This window comes from Astatotilapia calliptera, chromosome 22 (genome assembly GCF_964374335.1).
Source record: "Astatotilapia calliptera chromosome 22, fAstCal68.1, whole genome shotgun sequence".
In the NCBI taxonomy this organism is placed as follows: Eukaryota; Metazoa; Chordata; class Actinopteri; order Cichliformes; family Cichlidae; genus Astatotilapia; species Astatotilapia calliptera.
This window is the reverse complement of record NC_137442.1, coordinates 34,722,999-34,729,499: the sequence shown is the minus strand read 5'-3', so window position 1 is coordinate 34,729,499 and position 6,501 is coordinate 34,722,999. Positions and strand designations below refer to the sequence as shown.

General features: G+C 34.9%; 1 long non-coding RNA gene across 3 annotated transcripts; it reads left to right on the top strand.

Moving 5' to 3' along the window:
- Positions 1 to 675: 675 nt before the first annotated feature.
- Positions 676 to 5,803, top strand: LOC113015300 (uncharacterized). Of its 3 annotated transcripts, none has more exons than XR_013904439.1 (5): positions 676 to 828; positions 1,529 to 1,594; positions 1,945 to 2,100; positions 2,552 to 2,644; positions 2,934 to 5,803. It is a non-coding gene; the product is annotated as an uncharacterized LOC113015300 (long non-coding RNA). The 3 variants fall into 3 exon arrangements; XR_013904440.1 differs by lacking the exon at positions 676 to 828 and adding an exon at positions 835 to 985; XR_003271082.2 differs by lacking the exon at positions 676 to 828 and having other exon boundaries at positions 835 to 1,594.
- The last annotated feature ends 698 nt before the right edge of the window (positions 5,804 to 6,501 follow it).

The window sequence follows — 6,501 nt, the reverse complement described above, 5'->3', positions numbered from 1 at the left end:
AGCCAGACTAAAGACTGCTATTTACAATGAAAAGCAAACATATACCAACAGTGTCAAACACATCTTTCAGCAATCTAGGTGGAATGCTATGGTAAATGGACTGATTCTTATATAGCGCTTTTCTACTCTCCTGGAGTACTGAAAGCGCTCTACACAATACACCGCATTCACCCATACACACCAGCACTCTATGCTTTGTCAGTGCTTTAACTAACATACACTCATACACATTCATACTCCAATGGATGCATCAGAGAGCAAGTGGGGGTTAGTATCTTGCCCAAGGATATTTGGCATGCAGACTGGGGAAGCCAGGAATCAAACTACCAACCTTTCAAATCAGCAGATGACCTGCTCTACCTCCTGAGCTACAACCACCCCATATCCAAGGAACATTTTGAAGGTTTCAAGTTATTAACTATTTCATTAAGTAATGAAAAGGACACTGGCTGAAAATGATCAAAAACGGCAAACGTTGCACTCAAAAAAATGAATGAGGTGGATTGTTCAGTGTATATTAATTATTTATTTTCATTTTACTTAAAATATATGTTTTTGTTAAGTTAACATATGTTTTTCTAATCAAGTCTACGTAATTGTGTCTATTATTCAACGTACATAATACTAATGTGTTACTTGATCGCATAACATTTAAGTCAATTAGGATCGATATACCTTGTATATCCACAAGGTGGCAGTAATGCAAAAACAGTTGTAATGAAACCGCGCAGAACAAGAAGGTTTCACGGCTTGTGCCTGCTCATGCGCAAGACTTCAAATTTAACTGAAAAAGGCTGTTTTGGCGCCAAGCTGCTGTTTCTTTGAGAGGTAAGACCACTTTTTTTCTTTGACTATGTTGTGTAGTATCTATATGTCCAGCATGGTTATATTTTGCGTTTGTCTTACAAGACATGTTATATCGTTTGCGTGCGCTTGTTTTACATTAGTTTTACTGGGTCCTGGACATGCTTATTTTGTGGACTGTGTAAGAAACATTTTTATTGTTTTTTGTTTTATTAAGGGATTAGCTACAGGGGTTCATGGGGTTATTCTTTCAAGGGGTTATTTTTCCATTTGCTTTCTTGGGATTCCTTTTCTGTAATCCGAGAGTCGGAAATATCGAATAGGATAGCAAGGATAGCATAAAGTGACATTTAAAATCCAAAAAGTCAAGGGCGAAAGCCACTGTGACACCATTGTTCTGCTCTATCAGTAATCTGTATTATGTAAAAATGGTCTGTAAATACAGCATGTTTCCTAGCGGAGTTATACATATCAATGTAGTTATAAATTACAGTTTGTGAAAGTACACACTTACTTTTTTTAATAAAATTATTCAAGACATATGAGTGGACAGACAATGGAGGTCGACAGACCTGGTGATAATTGCTTCTATAGAAAGTTAGCACATGGCAGTGTCAATCTCTTGCTTTTCTTCTGAGTAGTATTTTATTTAGTTGTAATTCAAACAATAATTTGCTTCTTGAAATTAAGTAATGAATTTCTTGTTTTACTTTATAAATCTCAGATCCTGCCTTTACCTGCTCCCTCCTATACTGATGTGGTGTATGTGGTATTGCTGAGCTTGTATGTGGTATGTGAACTGTTATACTTTTAAAAACAAAACTGTTTTATAAGTTAAGTTTTCTTTAGTGACCCATCCCATGCCCCTGTTATTTCTTATCCTCATCTGAACCATGGTAAAGGTTGCAGTTCAAGGGCCTGAGGCATGAAATTCTTTTCAGATCAGCTGTGATCAATATTTTTTGGAACTTGATAAATAACAATAAAAGCTGTAATGGCTCCATTAGCATTTTGTGTAAATGTTTGTGTTAAAATTATAGCTTTAATGAGGTCTTACTACATTAGTTTTAGTTTGTATATGTGTACATATAGTATGTATATTTACAGTACAGTATGTTGTGTTTGTTGACATATTTTCAGGTGGAAGCAGAATATGTGAGGATTACTACTGCTGCACATGTTCCAAGGCTTTTTACACAACTTGACCAATACACTGACCAGCTCATAAAAGTCTTCAAGAAAAAAGGAGGCGTTGCAGGGAAGAAAATTAGACAAACTTTGGCCCCAGCCACACAGGTGCGTTATTCTGTTGGTAGCAAAATATTATGGCTAATAAGATCATTTTCAAATTTAAACAGCTAGTGTATGGTAGCTGCACAGTGCACTTACATTTATATTAAGCAAGACAAAGTTTGGTACTCAAAATGTTGAAAATTTAAATTACCTAAACATATGTAAAATCTGATCCCTTGATTTAGGTTAAACCAGAAGTGAATGTTTTTATGTTATGTTTTGAATGCAAAAAAGATGATGTATTAGTTTGTCTTTACCTCCATTATGGACATATATAATGTGGTGGAAACCCTGCCCAACAGGTTAACTATTCATGTCCATGTGATGATTAGTTGGTCTTGTGTACATGTCTATCTGTGCAGTGGATATGTCATTCATTTTGCGTATAATGTGAGTTTCTGTCATCCTAAAGTATATCTGTTTTCTCTTCCTGTATCTCTGCCACTCTCTACAGAAGGAAAGTATTGAAAAGGGGAGGGAGTGTGTCCTCAGGGCACTACCTTTTTACCTGAATGAAGACCCAAGCATCCTCTTCAAAGAATAATTGGTTGGTAATTTTAGTTTAGTTTTTTATCTGTATTAAACCAAATTTTGAATAACTAATGTTGTTGCATGTTGTTGTTGTTGTAATTTGCATGGAACCTGTTTAAATGTTTTGGGAAATCTTCTTGTATACCCAAACTATTTATATTTATCGTTGAATCTGTAGTCTGAAATAGTGGCACACTGGGGTGCATGTTCCTAATATTGTGTTTACGTCATTAAAGGGTAGCTTTGGCCCTTTTTCTTTCTTTTTTTAAAACTGGATGCCATTTTTCTATGTTTTTGTGTCTAAGCTACAGCTGTTCAGAGGGAGCTGGAACAAATTACCCTTGCTATCTTTACCATCGAAAGAGCTGATGCCAGCACTCCTCCAGCCGATGTGGGTATAACCATCTAGTGTGTCCTGCATGACCTGGAAGACCTGGCCTCTGCATGTGCACTCTTAATGGGTGGGATATATGCACTGAATCTCAGTTAACCTCAAGACTGAAAGCTTTCTTTGAAGTACTTCAGAAGCTCTTCCTTCATCTGTATGTCAGCATACTCTTGACCAAGGTACAGTTGCTCAAGAATACACTGAATGAATAAGCCAACCTTTAATTTGGATGATGAATGTTCTGTCAGATGGACAGAAGTTTTTCGGAGGCTGAATGGGAATAAAATGGTAATTTGTAAATGACAGATAACGGGAAAATTACATTTAAGAGAAATTTAGAACATTTTGAAAAGTTTGTAAACTACTACAATTTGAGAGATTTTACTGTTGTGGGGGGCTAGTAAGAGACAATCAAAAGTATTGAGATTTAAAGGATTTAATTGAGAGATGATACTGCACCAGAAATGTTGAAGGGTGGTGTGTATATTAGCGTTCAAGGCATATTGTTATGAGGTGGAAATATGTTCATATTCAGTTTGTGTTACATTGTGTGCATTGTAAAGGTAATTGCAATACATACTAAAAATAAGGGTAAGTTAGGAGGTTGATCTGATATCCTCGTGTTGGTGTTGTTCCCAGATCATCATACTAAATGTTGTTCCAGGATCAACATTGCAAGTGACCAATCAGAATGTTGTGACGTCATACTTTTGCGACTTCGGGAAAAACCGGCGTAAAACAAAAAACTGTACTTAAGCTGCGTGAAACCGCCTCTGTCCGCCGATCAACTGACCCTAACCGTAACCCTTTAATAAACAGTAAGCAGAATTGATATTGTCCTTGCAACATTGGAATTTCATAAATGCACGAATGGCTTGGCGCGCAAAAGAATAACGTCACAACAATGTGACAACATTTTCATGATGGTCTGGGAACAACACCAACACGAGGATATCAGATCATCCAAGTTGGGAATGCAGGATGAATGTATATTTTGTGGACTTTTAAAGACGAACAATTGTTTCCATGTTAAAATGTTTACATCTGAAGTTTTTTGCCCAAACACTGGTAAAATAAATGTTGACAGTGGCAAGTGTTAAATGGTTACTGCTGTGCTGTTGCAAAAAAACTGAACGCTGACAAGCTGTTTTATTGTTAGACCATAATGTTGGCATGTTTTGTTAAAGTTTTATTTGGGATGGTGATGTAATTTTCTTTGATTGCTAATATCAGTGGACTATTTATTATTATTATTATTATTATTATGATTATTATCATTATTATTATTATTATTATTATTATTATTATTGTTGTTGTTGTTACATAAATTTTTTTTAAATTGTGGCTGTTGAGGTGGACACTTCACTTTGCATTGTTAAAGGAAAGCACTTCATTGGCATTGTGTTACTGGACTGACCCTAAGCAATCATTGCAAATAGCAACTTTGCTATCCATTTTAGACACTAAAAGAAAAAAACACTCACAGACCTTACTAGCATCACATGTGCATAACTCAAGTGTCATCTTATCAATGTGTTATGTGATCTTCAATGCGTTTTTTTTTCTCTCTTCTATTTCTGGTAGATACAGACATTTAATTTAAAGTCTTGATGTTGCATCTGTCTACATACTGTTAATTACTAACCCTAATGAGCTGTTGTGTTTTATTTTGGACTGGGTTTACACAAATGCTCACTGAATGTGTTGGCAATAAAAGAAATTTTAAAAAATAAGTTGGATGTACTTAATTCATTTGTGTGGAACCTGTTGACAAAATAGATTTATGTAAAACTAATTAATAAAGCACAAGGTGGCTGAAAATATAATATTTGAATTAATCTAACTTAAATTTAACATTTTACTGCCACAAATAAGAAATGTGTTGAAGTAACTAATCTAAACTATCTAACCTGAAAATATATCATCTATGTTCATACAACATAACTTGATTTAGTTAGTCTTAAATATGTCTTGTTAATCTTAAGTAGTTTTTTTAAATTAGATGAACTAAAGATTTTTGCTTTAAACTAACATAATTCAATTTCGTGGAACCTGTTGACAAAATAATTTTAATTAAAGTCAACGTTTCATTTTTTTGAGTGTGGAGAGTAAATAGTAGGGTCAATAGTAGGAAGACTAATGTGGGATGTCAACAATTTTGTTAACAAAGAATTTCAGAAGATTTTCGCATTGTTATATTTGCTAACGGATCGATAGTGGGTGGATTAAGAACTGAATTTATAATGCCAAATAAAATACGAGGTTCATGATGACTGTTCAGACTGCTTCCATCAAGAAAGAGGTTCTGCAGCATCCGGTCCCGTACCAGCAGACTGAGAGACAGCTTTTTCCATCAGGCCATCAGACTGCTGAACACGTCATAGACACCTCAGCTTCACTACTGGAACTTCAACATTATGCACTCCACACTGTATATAAATGCCACTTGTTTTGCACATATTCAACTCTGTATATTTTATATATTTTATTATTATTATTATTTTTTTTTACTATTTAATTTGTAAAAATGTGTATACACACACACACACACACACACACACACACACAGGAAAATATTTAGTATACACATCCAGAAATGCATACACTAATATATATTGTACATATATTTATTAGTTTCAGGTTGGCCATTCTTGTATTTTGCTCGTTTGTGTTGTTGTGTTTGCACATCTCTGTTGCTTGTGGGGCTCGCACACAAGAATTTCACTCGCATGTGCTGTGCCAGTGTGCCTGCACATGTGATGTGACAATAAAAGTGATTTGATTTGATTATTGGACACAATCTTAGAAAAATTCTTCTGTTTTTGCTGCTTTAACGGCTTTCTGGTAATTTGACAAGGATTCTCTGAGAGTCTCAAACGATACCTGTAATCGGGCTTTTTCCACTTTTGTTCCGCTTTTCTACAGACTTGTGTAACACTGATAAAGCGCTAATGAATTAATACACATCAGGTATTAAGCAGAATATTGGGCTATTGTTAATCAGAAGATTTAAGAATGGCTACTGGAGCTGATTGTCAGTAATTAATAAATACACACAACACAAAATGCTTTTGCTTTTACCATGCATTTCAACAAAAAACAAAGGAAAATAACAAAGAAAGAAAAAGAAAAACTTAAATAATCATTCCTGCTGCAGCGGTTTAGTCAATCAAAAACCCAATTAAGGTGCACAAAGACAACTAAATAATCCTGTAGCTTATATCAAGCAATATAGATTCTCAAATTTAAAAAAAATGTTCCCCCATAAATAACACACATCAGCATCAAAAACACAGGTCCACGCTGAAGAGGGAAAAGTCCATGAATTTTATCTGAGTGTCCATGAGAGATGTCCAAGCACTATTGTCCATAAACGGGGGAATGGTGTGTATGATTGTAGAAATCAGTGTAATTGAAAAATGATTTCAGAGAAAAGGACAGAGCATCGTCTTTGATAACTTCCTACCAGACCAATGGAAGTGGAA